The following is a 15,551-nucleotide window of genomic DNA, read 5'->3' on the forward strand; positions in this document are numbered from 1 at the left end:
TGCCTGGGCCCCCAGTATATATCCTTCAGTATATACCAATAACATTTGCTATATTGTATCTTATATCTCTTTAATTGCAGAAAGTCAAATGTGACATGTGACATTTGACATTTTAATACAGTTTTTTTCTTTCTTAAAATGTGTATACTTTTTTGGCACTCTCTGTATTTATGGGAGCAAGAAAGAAAACATGCATAGTACTAGGTTCTTTTTACAACTGGTCATGTAACCAGACTTAGTATTTATAACTTTCTTTTTCATTACCCATTCCATTCCTCTTTTCTTTCAGTTGACACATCAGCTGATATAGTTCTTTCACCTGATGCGATGACCCAGACATTCATTCCTGAAGGCTCAATGTCAGGAATCAAGGGATGCAGTGATGGTCTTCCCTTCAGAAGATTGGATTGTGTGTCTTTCCAATAACTTCTTATACTGAAGGTAAGAGTATTGAAACCTTGAAATCCCTTTGGGTCCACACATACTCTTTTCTGTTCCTATTATGTACTAGCAGTTCTATTGCCTCATGGTAATCAATATTATCATGATTGCTTTGGCAGCACAAAATTGGAATGATACAAAAAAAATTATCATGTCCCCTACACAAGGATGACATACAAATTTGTGAAGTGTTTTATATAAAAAAATGTTTAAACTTTAAAAAGAGGGCAGCGCCTCTGGCTCAGTGAGTAGGGCGCCAGCCCCATATACCGAGGGTGATGGGTTCGAACCCAGCCCTGGCCAAATTGCAACAACAAAAAAAAAACTGGGCGTTGTGGTGGGCACGTATAGTCCCAGCTACTCAGGAGGCTGAAGCAAGAGAATTGCCTAAGCCCAAGAGCTAGAGGTTGCTGTGAGCTGTGATGCCATAGCACCCTACCAAGTGACAAAGTGAGACAAAGTGAAATTCTGTCTCTTTAAAAAAAAAAATGTTTAAAGAAAATCAATGTTGGCCAAGCGCGATGGCTCATGCCTGTAATCCTGGTACTCTGGGAGACCAAGGCTTATTGATTGCTTGAGCTCATGAGTTCAAGACCAGCCTGAGCAAAAGCAAGACCCTGTCTCTACTAAAAATAGAAAAACTGAGGCAAGAGCATTGCTTGAGCCTCAGTTGGAGGTTGCTGTAAGCTATGACACCATGGCACTCTAACCAGGGCAACAGCTTGAGACTCTGTCTCAAAAAGAAAAAAAAAAACCCTCTCTTTGTCATATCTGCTGTGAGAATGAAGACAATTCTCAGCAATCAGACCGTTAACATTCCAGAAAATGTCAACATCACTCTGAAGGGATGCACAGTTATTGTGAAGGGTCCCAGAGGAACCCTGCAGAAGGACTTCAACCACATCAATATGGAACTCAGTCCTTTGGAAAGAAAAAGAAGAGGCTCTGGGTTGACAAACAGTTGGGAAATAGGAAGGGACTGGCTACTGCTTGCACTATCTTTAGTCACATACAGAATACGATCAAGAGTGTTACACTGGGCTTTCATTACAAGATGAGGTCCGTGTATGCTCACTTCCCAATCAACATTGTTATCCAGGAGAACGGATCTCTTGTTGAAATAAGAAGTTTCTTGGGGGAAAAATACATCCATGGTGTTCGGATGAGGGCAAGCATTTCTTGTTCAGTATCTCAAGCCCAGAAAGGTGAGTTAATCCTTGAAGGAAACACCATTGTGCTTGTTTCAAATTCAGCTGCTTTGATTCAGCAAGCCCCAACAGTTAAAAACAAGGATATCAGAAACACTTTGGATGGTATTTATGTCTCTGAAAATGAACAGTTCAGCATGAATAAGATCTAAGAGTTGTCCAGCTGCAGCAAGATACTGGGTGATTCCTAAGGCCTCTTTATTATTTTAGTGATACAATAAAAGATTCATTCATTTGGGGACAAAAAAAGAAAAAGAAAATCAATATTTTTCACAGTAGCCATGTATTAGCTCCTTTCTTTGCTGTTGGTTCAGAGAGACCTAAAGTGGCAGGTCATAGTCTCACTTTCCAATAAACTGTACTCTAGTGGAATTGTTCCTTCTTTTGGAACTAAGGCCTATAAAGCTCAAAGTCCTAGTAGGTATAGGAAACAAACATTTTCTTTTCTTTCTCCTTCCTTCCTTCCTTCCTCTCTTCTTTCTTTAGTTGTCCCACTCAGATGCCCTTGGCATCATAGCTCACAGCAACCTCAAACTCTTGGGCTCCAGTGATCCTCCTATCTCAGCCAACCAAGTAGTTGTGGGCCTGCCACAATGCCCAGCTAGTTTTTCCATTTGTAATAGAGACAGGGTCTTACTCTTACTCAGCCTGGTCTTGAAATCCTGAGCTCAGGCAATCTTCCCACCTCAGCCTCCTAGAGGAAACAAACATTTTCAAATGAAATATTGGGAATAATAGAGACAGGGGTCATTCCCACTAGTACCCTTTGGCTCCCAGATGCATGTATTCTGGGTAAAGGAAAAAATGGCACCATATAGTGATTAATGGTTTACTGCACATACTGTGTCCTGAAGGACAGAATCCCAACCACATGAAATACTGTCACCTGGATGGCACAGTTGCTTAGTTTTTAGTAGGATATTCTTGCTATTCTATCAAGTCAATGCTTAACAATGATGGAATATGAATTCCCTGAAACTCTTCCTTTGCCACAAAGTGAGCTCTTTGGACAGAAGAAATATTGTATGAACTAACATGATAGTGAATTAGGAATTTTATAAATCTAAGGATGAGAGTTTTATCAGAAGCATTGGAGACCAGGAAATCAAATGTCATATTCAAAATAAGTGTTTATTTAATTAAAATTGATTGCTGGCAGCACCTGTAGCTCAGCAGGTAGGGTGTCAGCCACATACACTGAGGCTGGCGGGTTCAAATCTGGCTGGGGCCAGCTAAAGCAACAATGACAATTGCAACAGAAAAATAGCTGGGCATTGTGGCGGGTGCCTGTAGTCCCAGCTACTCAGGAGGCTAAGGCAGGAGAATTGCTTGGGCCCAGGAGTTTGAGGTTGCCATGAGCTATGATGCCACAACACTCTACCCAGGGCAACAGCTTGAGACTCTGTCTCAAAAAAAAAAAAATTTTTTTGATTGCTGCACTTCCATAATGGAAGGGGGCCATAAGGTAGTTTGCTGGTCCCCCAGGGATCATATCAAGAACTTAATGTTGGGCTCTAATGTTTGAAGGTTGAATACCCATCAATGACTGTAGCCTTGGTGAGAGGAAGCCAATATTGATAATCCCATTCGTATCTTCCATCCCTGTAAACAGGGCCACTTTGTTCATAAAACTGTGTATCAAGAATGGTAGAAGGTAGAGGGCTAGACAAAGAGGCTGACTAACATCTACAGCATGTAAAACATTGTCTCCTTGATTATTAAAAACCTTCTCTGGGTCGGTGCCTGTGGCTCAGTGAGTAGGGCACCGGCCCTATGTACCAAGGATGGCGGGTTTGAGACCAGCCCCGGCCAAACTGCAACCAAAAGATGGCCGGGCACTGGGGTGAGTGCCTGTGGTCCCAGCTGCTCGGGAGGCTGAGGTTGGAGAATTGCCTAAGCCCAAGAGCTGGAGGTTGCTGTGAGCTGTGATGCCACAGCACTCTACCAAGGGCAACAAAGTGAGACTTTGTCTCTAAAAAAAAAACCTTCGCTGAAATGGTGCCACTTGGTGGGCACTCACATGGGATACAGATTTTCTCATACTCTGCGTTCATTTTGAGAGGTCTATCTATATACCTCTTACTCAGATGTCCTTCCATCTCATTTCTTTTAACCACTGACCTAGAATTAGTGTAAATACATGCCTCTGGCTATCTCTCCTTCCAAGCAAAGTGAACAACCAAGTGCCTTGCTTCAAGTTAGGTACATTGGGAGGATTTCACATTCATTTAGAGCCAACTCTGAGTGGGGCTACGATGCTATGACCATTACCTTCAGATGATGCCCCCCACAGTGTGCAGGCAGACTCATCAGAAAACCAGGCCTGGATTTTTTCTTCCCTATTTAGCTGGTCACAGGCTATTGAAGTGAGTTTTAGGACAAGAATTAATGTAGCAAGAGTAGGTGCCATAGGAAGATGAGTGATTTGTTCATGCAACTCACTTGTGTCTTCAGGACCAGCTCCAAGCCAATATAATATATGTGGCATGTGAGATATATTTATGTGATATATATGTACATACATATCTGTGCCTCTTACTTTCAAATGACAATAGAATGCTGCTGCATCTGTAAAATTTACGGTTTGGAGGGTCATGGACTATCTACTTCATTATGGGCAGCTCAGGTCACATGATAACATTTGATGTACAGTAGTTACATTATTCAGTCTCTATGGGATCTGTTTTTCTTTTTTTTTTTTTTTAGACAGAGCCTCAAGCTGTCCCCCTGGGTAGAGTGCCGTGGCATTACAGCTCACAGCAACCTCCTACTCCTGGGCTCAAGCGAGTCTCCTGCCTCTGCCTCCCAAGTAGCTGGGACCACAGGCGCCCGCCACAATGCCTGGCTATTTTTTGGTTGCAGCCGTCATTGTTGTTTGGCGGGTCCGGGCTGGGGATTCGAACCCGCCACCTTAGGTGTACGTGGCTGGCGCCTTAGCCGGTTGAGCTATAGGCGCTGAGCCGGGATCTGTTTTTCATAAGAAGAATGCTCATCTGCAGAATAAATCATAACTGTTTTTCAAAATACTGAGGATTAAAGCTATGATTATTCTATTGTGAAATGGCAGAGGTTTTTGTTTTATCTGTCTGCTGTAGGCACTTTTGAGCAGCACTGGATATACTGTTTATATGGTGCTAGGAGCCGACCAACTTGCATGGAAGTCTGGATCTGCTTTCTTCCCTTGATCTGGGTCCCATTCAAAACCAGCCACCTAAGCCAGGCGTGGTAGCATGTGCCTGTAGAACCTGCTCCTCAGGAAGCTGAGGTGGGAGGTTCCCTTGAGGCCAAGAGTTTGAGGCTCTAACAGGGGTCCTCAAACTTTTTAAACAGGGGGCCAGTTCACTGTCCCTCAGACCGTTGGAGGGCCGGACTGCAGGGCCCAGGATGAGTCGGCTGCTAAGCAGGACGGGCAGCGGCGGCAAAAACACCCGACAGGCCAGATAAATGTCCTAGGCGGGCTGCATGTGGCCTGTGGGCTGTACTTTGAGGATGCCTGCTCTAGAGTGCTATAACTACACCTATGAATCTCCACTGTGCTACAGCCTGGACAACATAATGAGACCCTGTTCCTAAAATTAAAAAAATCCCCAAACCCCTCAAAACCTTGCAACCTTATGGGTTGCTTGGTCCATGCAATAGGACCAAATGTGGTCTATGTGCTGCCAGAATCTGGAGACTTACTAGGCACCGTACCTTTTCCTTAGCAGTAGGTAGTGCAATATGCAACTTGTCCTTCACGTCGGACAACATATCTTGATATGCCTCAAGTCAATAGATCCCTGGAAACTTCTTCAATATAACAGTCTCTATCTTAATCTTTTCAACTACTATGACAAAATATCATAGACTGGGTAGCTTATAAACAATAAGAATTTATTTCTCACAGTTCTAGAGGCTAAGAAGTCCACAATCAAGGCATTGCCAGATTTGGTGTTTAGTGAGGAGTATCTACAAGGGAACAAAGACCTGTTTTCTTATTCATAAGGGTTGTGTCTGGCTGTGCCATCATATGATAGAAAGAGCCCGCTAGCTAGCTCTCTGGGGTCTCTTTTATTAAGGCACAAACTACCTTAATGAGGGCAGAGCCTTCATGACCTATTCACCTCCCCGAGTCCCCAGTTCTTAATACCATTATCTTGGTAATTAAGTTTCAACATATGAATTTGGTTGGGGAGGTATAGAGAGGGACAAACAAGAATATAGCAGTCTCAGGGGCAGTGCTTGGGGCGCAAAAGAGTAGAGCACTGGCCCCATATGCTGGAGGTGGCGGGTTCAAACCTAGCCCTGGCCAAAAACTGAAAAAAAAAAAAAAAAGAATATAGCAATCTTCTTAAATTTTGTTTTTTTGGAGACAGAGTCTCACTTTGTCACCCTCAGTAGAGTGCTGTGGCATCATAGCTCACAGCAACCTCCAATTCTTGGGCTCAAGCAATTCTCTTGCTTAGCCTCCCAAGTAACTGGGACTACAGGCATCTGCCATAACACCCAGTTATTTTTTAGAAATAGGGTTCTTGCTCTTGCTCAGGGTGGTCTCAAACCTGTGAGCTCAGGCAATCCACCCACCTTGGCCTCCCAGAGTGCTAAGATTACAGGCTGAGCCACCGCGCCTGGTCTAGTCTCCTTAATTTTTATGATGTTTATTTTCCACTGTCTGGCATGCATGTGACCTACAAAGGAAACTAGGGTATTTGTTATGTGACTTCCTGTTCATTAGGTACAGTCAGCAACATGTCAACTACTTATGTAAGTTGGTTCAGTGATATGGAAAGCTGTAATGATCAAAGCCTCCTCAATGTAGATTATGACAGAGAATTGGAGAGTTGACACAGACTTAAGGCAAGACAGTGAAGGTGTACTTCTGTCTGTGTGTTACCAGAGCACATTCCTTCTGGGCACACACACCAGAGACAGAGACAGAGAAATGGTCACTTTCTCTGATACCTAAGTGCCTGGCTTGGCCTCTGCCCCCTGGGATCTTATCAAACACATTGAATTCGGGGAGCCCATTTCAATGGCAGTATCACCAGCTGTCATTCCTGCCTTGCACAGAATGGCCAATATAGAACCTTTCAAGGATGCTGGTGCTTGTCTTACCAATGCAATTCTCAAAGCCTGGATTAAAGGCATGTCCTGTATCTTTAGGAGACTACAGTTAAGTGATCATTCTGCCATCTTAAAACCACAAGTCCTGTCTCTGGCCCCTTCAAAAGACTTAATCTGGCTTTCATTTCTATCATCCCAGTGCTCTTATTGAGATAATCAATGACCTCATGTTGCTAACCCAAGGGACACCTCAACCATTAGCAACATTTAACAGTCTATATTCCTGGCTTCCATGATGCCATTCTCTTTTGAAGTTTATTTTATATATATATATATATATATACACACACACACATATATATATGTAATCTCTGATTGCATCTTCCTTGTCATCTGTCTGGTACTTCCTCCACTGTTTATTCTCTAATATTAGGATACTGTAGGACTGTTGCTTTAGCTCTTATCTTTCTTGCTACATTAACTTCTCTCCTAAGGTTATCTCAACCATGGTCATTATTTCAGTTACCAACTATATGCTAATCATGCTCACCTTTATCTCTAGGCCAGAATTTTCTTCACAAATATATGTATATAAAACTGGCATCATCCTCTATACCTGCTCCCACCTGCTTTTCCATTGTTGTCTATCTTACCAAATCCACTCCATCACCCATAGTTGCTCAGCCAAATTGGTAGACATTATTCATGAGTTCCCAGATTTATTTACTCCCATATCATTTCCAACACCAATTTCTGTTGGTTCTGTCTCTAAATACATCTCCAGTATATCAATTTTTCTCTATCCATATGTTTACATGCTAGTGTTTAGTTGCCTTTTTTCTCTCTCTCTCTGGTCTGTGATTGTTTCTTAGTCTTTCCTTGTTTTTCATGATCTTGACAGTCTTTAGGGGTACTAGCTAAGTATTTTGTAGAATATTCTCCCCAATATGGGTTTGTCTAATGTTTTCTCATGATTAGACTGAACTTACCCGCTTTGGAAAAAATATCACACAGGTGAAATGCCCGTGTCGTCATAGCCCATCAACCATAAGTGATACCCACAGGACATCCCTGATGATGTTAATTTTTATCACTTGGTTAAGGTGGTGCTCACCAACTTTCTACACTGTGAAGTTACTATTTGCCACTTTCCCTGCTTTATCCCTTCCTAGGGAGTAACTATGTCCAGCTCATCCTGAAAAGAAAGAGGCAGAAATTAGGCCCTATTTCCTTGAGGTGGGAGCCTCTACGTGTATTAATATTATTTGAAATTCTTCTGAGAGAAGATTCACCCTTTTGTTTAGTGCCCTATGCTTTTTATTATTCATAAATAATACTTGTATGTATTTGTGGGGTACATGTGATACTTTGCTATATGTATAGAGTTATATTCAATTCAGGGTATTTAGAATATCAAATCACCTTGAGTGTTTATCACTTCTATGCATTGGGAACATTCAAATCTTCTCTTCTAGTTATTTTGAAATATATAATACATTGTTAACATATTCACCCTACTGTGCTATTGAACATTAGAACTTATTCTTTCTATCTAACTATATGTTTGTGCCCATTAACCTCTCCCTATTCATCCCTCCCACCCTACATACCCTTCCTAGCCTCTGGTAATTAAAATTCTACTCTTGGGTGGTGCCTGTGGCACAAGGAGTAGAGCACCAGCCCCATATACCAGAGGTGGCAGGTTCAAACTCAGCCCCAGCCAAAGACTGCAAAAAAATAAAATTTCTACTCTCTACCTTCATGAGTACAACTTTTTAAGATCCCACATACAAGTGAGAACATGCAATATTTACCTTTAAGTCCTGGCTTATTTCACTTAACATAATGATTTCTAATTCCATCCATGTTGCTGCAAATAAATGGTGATATTTCATTCTTTTTTATGGATGAATAGTATTCTTTTGTGCATATATACTACATTTTCTTTATCCACTTATCTACTGATGGACACTTAGATTGATTCTACATCTTTGCTGTTGTGAATAGTAAACATAGATGTTTATTGCAGGAATCCCTTTGATACAATTAATTTTCTTTCTTTTGGATAAATACCCAGTAGTGAGATTGCTGGATTGTATGGAAGGTGTTTTGAGACCCTCACCAAACTGTTTTCCATAATGGCTGTAATAATTTACATCCTACCAACAGTATATAAGAGTTCCCTTTTCTCTGCATCGTTGACAACAGCTGTTATTTTTTTGTTTTTTTTGCAATAGCCATTCTAACTGGGTAAGATGATATCTTATTGCGATTTTGATTTGCATTTCCCTGATGATTAATTGCATGGAACATTTTTTTTCATATGCTTATTGGCCATTTGTGTGTTTTCTTTTGCGAAATGTCCATTCAGGTCCTTTGTCCCCTTTTTAATGGGATTAGTTGCTGTTTTTTTACTGTTGAGTTGTTTGAGTTCCTTGTATATTCTGGATATTAGTCCCTTGTCAAATGGATGGGTTGCAAATGTTTTCCCAATTCAACAGGTTGTCCCTTCACTCTGTTGATTGTATTCTTCACCATGTAGAAGCTTCTTAGTTTAGGATAGTCCCGTTTGTCTGTTTCTGTTTTTGTTGCCCATGTTTTTGAGGTCTTATCCATAAAATCTTTGCCTAGACGAATGTCCTGAAGTGCTTCCCCTGCATTTTCTTCTAGTAGTTTTATCGTTTCAAGTCTTGTGCTTAAGTATTTAATTCATCTTGAGTTTTTGTATATGGTAAGAAATAGGGGTTCAGTTTCACTCTTCTGTGTTTAGATATCATGTTTTCCCAGCACCACTTATTGAAAAGGGTGTCCTTTCTCCAATGTATGTTCTTGGTGCCTTTGACAAAAATTGGTCAGCTGTAAATACATGGATTTATTTCTGGGTTCCCTATTTTGTTTCATTGGTCTAAGTGTCTTGTGTTTATACTAATATCGTGCTGTTTTAGGTAACATATTTTGAAGTCAGGTAGTGGAATGCCTCCAGCTTTGTTCTTTTTGTTTAAGATTGTTTTGGGTATTTATGCTCTTTTTTGGCTCTATGTGAATTTTAGGATTGCTTTCTCTTTCAGTGAAAAATGTCATAGGTATTTTGATAGGGATTGCATTATATCTGTAGATTGTCTTGAATGGTAAAGTCATTTTAACAGTTTTTAAGAAGGTTTTTTCTTTTCTTAATGACAGGCCTCACTCTGTCACCTTGGCTAGAGTACAGTGGCATCATCATAGCTCACTGAATCCTCAAACTCCTGGACTCAAGTAATCCTCCTGTCTCAGACTCCCACGGAGCTGGGACTTTAGGCACATGCCACCATGCTCAGCTAATTTTTCCATTTTCTTGTAGAGACAGGGCTTGCCCTAGCTCATGCTGCTTTCAAACTTCTGACTTCAACCAATCTTCCTGCTTCAGCTTCCTAGAGGAGGATTACAGGAATGAGGCACCATACTTGACCAATTTAGCAATATTTATTCATCTAAAGCATAAGCATGGAATGCCTTTCTATTTGTTTGCATCATCTTTAATTTCTTTTATCAGTGTCTTATACTTTTTCTCATAGAGGTCTTCTCTACTCTCCAGCTTTTTTTTTTTTTTTTTTGAGACAAGGTCTCTCTTTGTTGCCCAGGGTAGAGCATAGTAGCATCATCATAGCTCACAGCAACCTCAAACTCCCAGGCTCAAGCCATCCTCCTGGCTCAGCCTCCATGTAGCTGAGTCTACAGGCATGTGCCACCATGCCCAGCTAACTTTTCTATTTTTTTTGAGACAGAGCCTCAAGCTGTCACCCTGGGTAGAGTGCCATGGCATCACAGCTCACAGCAACCTTCAACTCCTGGGCTCAAGCGAGTCTCCTGCCTCCACCTCCCAAATAGCTGGGACCACAGGTGCCCGCCACAATGCCTGGCTATTTTTTTTTGGTTGCAGCCATCATTATTGTTTGGCGGGCCTGGGCTGGATTTGAACCTGCCACCTTAGGTGTATGTGGCTGGTGCCTTAGCCACTTTCTATTTTTTTGTAGAGACAGTGTCATGCTCTTGTTTGGGCTGGTCTCAACACCTGGCCTCAAGCCCTCCTGCCTTGGCCTTTCAAAGTGCTAGGATTTTAGGCAGGAGCTGCCACACTTGACCTCTTTCCCCTTTTTAGTTAAATTTATTCTTAGGTATTTTATTTATTTTTGTAGCTATTATAAATAGGATTGCCTTAATTCTTAATTCTTTTTTTAGCTAGTTTTTTATTGGTGTGTAGAAATGCCAGTGATTTCTGTATAGTGGTATTAATATCCTTCAACATTCCTGAATTTATCAGTTCTAAGAATTTTTTGATGGAGTCTTTAGATTTTTCTAAATATACATAAGGTTATCTGCAAAGAGGGACAACTGGCTTCCTGTTTTCCGGTTTGGATGCCTTTATTTCACCTTCTGGCTTGATTACTCTAGCTGGGATGAATTCACCACTGTTTTAATCATAATTTTATAATACATTTAAAGTTTCAGTGAAGGGTTAGTCTTCATTCAATTTTTAAAAATTGACTTGTATATTCTTTCAAAAGATATTTGAATTATCTTTAAACTATGTTATAATTTGTTTATTATTTTTGAGACAGAGTCTCACTTGGACACCTTTGGTAGACTGCTATGGCTTCATAGCTCACAGTAACTTCAGACTCCTGGATTCAAGTGATTCTCTTGCCTCAGTCTCCCAAGTAGCTCGGACTATAGGCACCCACCACAATGCCCAGCTATTGTTAGAGATGGGGTCTTGCTCTAGCTCAAGTTAGTCTCCAACTCCTGAGCTCAGTCAATCCACCCACCTCGGCCTTCCAGAGAGCCACAACACCTGGCCTATTTATTTGTTTTTTGAGACAGAGTCTCATTTTGTCACCCCCGGTAGAGTACACAGCTCACAGCAACCTCAAATTATGGGACTCAAGAAATTCTCTTGCCTCAGCCTCCCTAGTAGCTGGGACTATAGGAGCTTACCACAGTGCCTGTCTATTTTTAGAGGTGGTCTGGCTCTTGCTCAGGCTGGTCTCCAACTCTTGAGCTCAAGCAATCCACCTGCCTCAGCCTCCCAGAGTGCTAGGATTACAGGCATGAGCCACTTCACCTGGCCCTGTTACAATTTAAAAAATTAATCTGATGACTGATAAGAATCACACTTAACAATACATTAATTTAGAAAGAATAGACATCCAGGAATATGATATCTATATTTATTCAGTCTTCCTTTATATTTCTGAGAATTGTTAAGTGCTGAAAACCAAGTTCTGGAAGCGCATAAACTGATATGCAAGGGTCTGTTTTCAGTCAGACACCACAGTCCTATAACTTAACCAGTCAGTCTGAAGAAGATTGAAATAATGTCCAGGTTGCCCCAGGGAAGAAAGTTGTTAGAGATATTATATCAAGCTTGCAGTTACTACTGAATTTGGCTACATGAAAGTAAAATATGTAGAAAACAAGGTTATAAACTCAGCATGAGGTTTGGGGAAAATGCTGACAAATCCAATGTATTTCTTTCTTTCTTTTTTTTTTCTTGAGACAGAGTCTCACTTTCTTGTCCCTGGTAGAGCGCCGTGGCATCATAGCTCACAGCAACCTCAAACTCTTGGGCTCAAGATTTTTTTTCTTTGTTTAAGAGACTGGGTCTCCCTCTTGCTCAGGCTGGTCTCAAACTCATGCGCTCAAGGGATCCACCTGCCTCAGCTTCCCAGGGTGAGGAGATTATAGATAAAAGCCACTGCGCCTGGTCTTTCCAATGCATTTTTTGAGGCCAGGGACCAGGTTTGATTCACTTTTGTATTCCCCACCGGTACCACATGCTTGCATACATGAGCAATCATTGGATGTCTGTTTAATAAACAAACAATAAGTGTATTGACTTAAATTCTTGACCTTAAACTCTAAACCACACTAAAGATGTGTTATGGTTATTGTTATGCTACATCAGCTTCCATGAGTGATTTATTTTACTGTTCATATGATCTGAACAACTTATCACTGGATATTTCATTAATGTCAACAATATTTTGCACTCATTTAAAGGATGACAGAATCACTAAAAATGGCATAAATTTAATAGCACTGAAAGTATGCATACTATCAATCCAACACATTGAAATATAATTTTATAAAATATTGTTTAAGAAGCAGAACAACAACAAAAAAACCCCAGCAGACTATCAGCCAGGTTCTGTGGCTCACACCTGTAATCTTGGCACTCTGGGAGGCCAAGGCAGGTAGATTACTTGAGCTCAGGAGTTCCAGACCAGCCTGAGCAAGAGTGAGACCTTGTCTCTACTAAAAGTAGAAAAATCAGTTGGGTGTAGTGGCAGGCGCCTGCTACTTGGGAGGGTAAGGCAAGAGGATTGCTCAAGCCCAAGAGTTTGAGGGTACTGTGAGCTATGATGCCATGGCATTCTACCCAGGGTTCACTTTTATAATTCCAGCACTTAGAGATAGAAGGATCATGTGAGGGTAGGAGTTCAAGACCAGCCTAAGCAATAAAATCAGACTCCCATCTCTAGAAAAATATTAATAAAAATAAAAAATAAATTAGTGGCTGGGCATGGTGGCTCACACCTGTAGCTTAGCAGTCTAGGAGGTGGAGATGGTAGGATCACTTGAGGTCAGGAGTTCAAGACCAGCCTGAGCAAAATCCTGTCTCTACTGCTATGTAAAAAAAGAAAAAATTATCTGGGTATTGTGGTAGATGCCTATAGTCCCAGGTACTCAGGAGGCTGAGGCAGGAAGATTGCTTGAATCCAGGAGTTTGAAGTTGCTGTGAGGCAGGCTGACCCCACAATACTCTAACTTGGACAACAGAGTGAGACTCTGTCTCAAAAAAGAAAAAAAAAGTGAAACCTAAATGTCCATCATTAGTTAAATAAATACATAAATAATAGCTAACATTTATTGAGTACCTACCCTGTGCTACCTTCTATGCAATTCACATACAATAATTACAAAACAACCTTACTAGGTAAGTACTCTTATTATCCCATTTTACAGACCAGGAATCTAAAATATAGAAGCCTTACAACACTTCTCTAAGGTGTATATATATATAGCTAACAAGTAGTGAATTAGGCTTTGACATAAACTGTGATATGTTCTTAGGATGGAATATTCCATGGCATCAGTGAGAGCTATGTGTATGCATAGAAACAGCAGGAAACCAGTATAATTGTAGGCCATGTGATACCATTTAATTAAATGAAATCTACACAAATCAGTGTTACACATATACACAATTTAAAAACAGACTGAAAACTCAGGTTATAGTTGCCCCTGGGGATGCTGTATGAAGGTGTTTAAAGTAGACTTTATATATATTAAATAATTATTAATTCTGAGTGGTAAGAATATGGATATAGGCTAGTCTTTGTGCTTCTCTGTATTGTTTAATTCAGAATAAAGAAAAGAATACCTAGTTAAGTCAAACTCTTAAGAATCAACCTTAACTCATTATGTTTAAACATAACTTTTCTATGTCCTCATCTCTATTAATAACTGATTAAATCAGAGTAACACATTCATTGCTTCAAAATGCAAATATTTTTCAAACATCTTTCACATGCAGGCATTGTGGCAAGTTTTAGATATAGGCCCTTAAATAGCTCATAGTCTACTCAGGAGACTAGCATTAAAGGAATACTCATTTCCAGAATAAAGTCTGATAAATTCTAAGAAAGAAAAGAAAGTGTATAATGAAAGCCTATAAATGTGGTACCAGATTCAAAGGGAAGTAGGGATTATGATAATTCAGTTACCAATTTACAGATATGAATCCATTTACAGATATGTACTGAGTACCTACTACATTGAATAAGCACGCAATCTGAATTACTTTTAATTTTTATAACAATTGCATGTAGAAGCATTACTAGCTACATTTTACAAATGATTTAATTAAGTCATGATTAGCATCACACACAGCAAGTGTGATTCACACTCAATTCTGACTCTAGAACCTGTGCTCTTTGAGATTACAGTAAAACCAAACAACTTTGGCTCTACTCTGTCTCGACTCATTCTCTTCTTATTCTTTATCCTACACCCCAGAATTTGTTCATTTGGAAGGGCAAACTCAACCATAGGAACTCTTTCAATATACGTCCTGGAACATTTTAAAGTTGTAGAGATTAGTGTATCAGCGAATTCTGAAATAATCTGAGCTTTCTTGGCTGAGCAAAAGGCAAGTCACTTAAAACTCTGTGTTGTTCATGGAGGAGTTAGTAATGAAGCTGCCATTCTCGAGCACCCATTATGTGCCAGGTGGAGGATAAATTATAGTGAAGAAAATACACGATTCTCGCTGTCAAGGAGTTTACAGTCAGTTGGGCAGTCATACATTAAATACTTAAAAATATGTGTACAACTTTGATAAGCAGTACTGTATAAAAGGTATTGAAGACCGAGCCAAGTGAAGAAAATATGAAAGACCTAATTTAGACCGGAGATAGGGGATCAGATAAATCTACCAAAAACCACACAAAAAGTGTTTAGTATCCTAGGACGCAAAATGCTAAACTCTCCGAAAAACCCCCAGGAGGCGGTGCGATCTCGGCGCCCCATTGTCCCGTTAGGGGTTGACGGACGAGGTTTGGGGTACGCAGTGAGGGGAGCTTTCATCACTCGCACTTTCTGATTTTTTTTCTTAGTGTCTTCCCGGTATCTTTATGCTGGATCCTCGGCTCGGCTGTGCCAATCTCCTGCCATGTCAATGTACCTTTGGAACCCGATTTTGAGGTTTTTCTCTCCTCGTGTCCCGCAAGCCTATAAACTTCACGTAGGCGGCTCCTCGGACGCTTCATGGCCTCGCCATTTCACTTGGCGTTCCTTTCTGGCTGGCGGCAGGTGCCC

General features: G+C 40.7%; 2 pseudogenes; both read left to right on the plus strand.

The window, feature by feature from the left end:
- Window positions 1-548: 548 nt before the first annotated feature.
- On the plus strand, window positions 549-644 carry LOC111721919 (annotated as a pseudogene).
- A 579-nt stretch (window positions 645-1,223) lies between these two features.
- Window positions 1,224-1,801, plus strand: LOC100953416 (annotated as a pseudogene).
- The last annotated feature ends 13,750 nt before the right edge of the window (window positions 1,802-15,551 follow it).

This window comes from Otolemur garnettii, unplaced genomic scaffold (assembly GCF_000181295.1).
Source record: "Otolemur garnettii isolate 467f Iridium unplaced genomic scaffold, OtoGar3 scaffold00202, whole genome shotgun sequence".
NCBI classification, from domain to species: domain Eukaryota; kingdom Metazoa; phylum Chordata; class Mammalia; order Primates; family Galagidae; genus Otolemur; species Otolemur garnettii.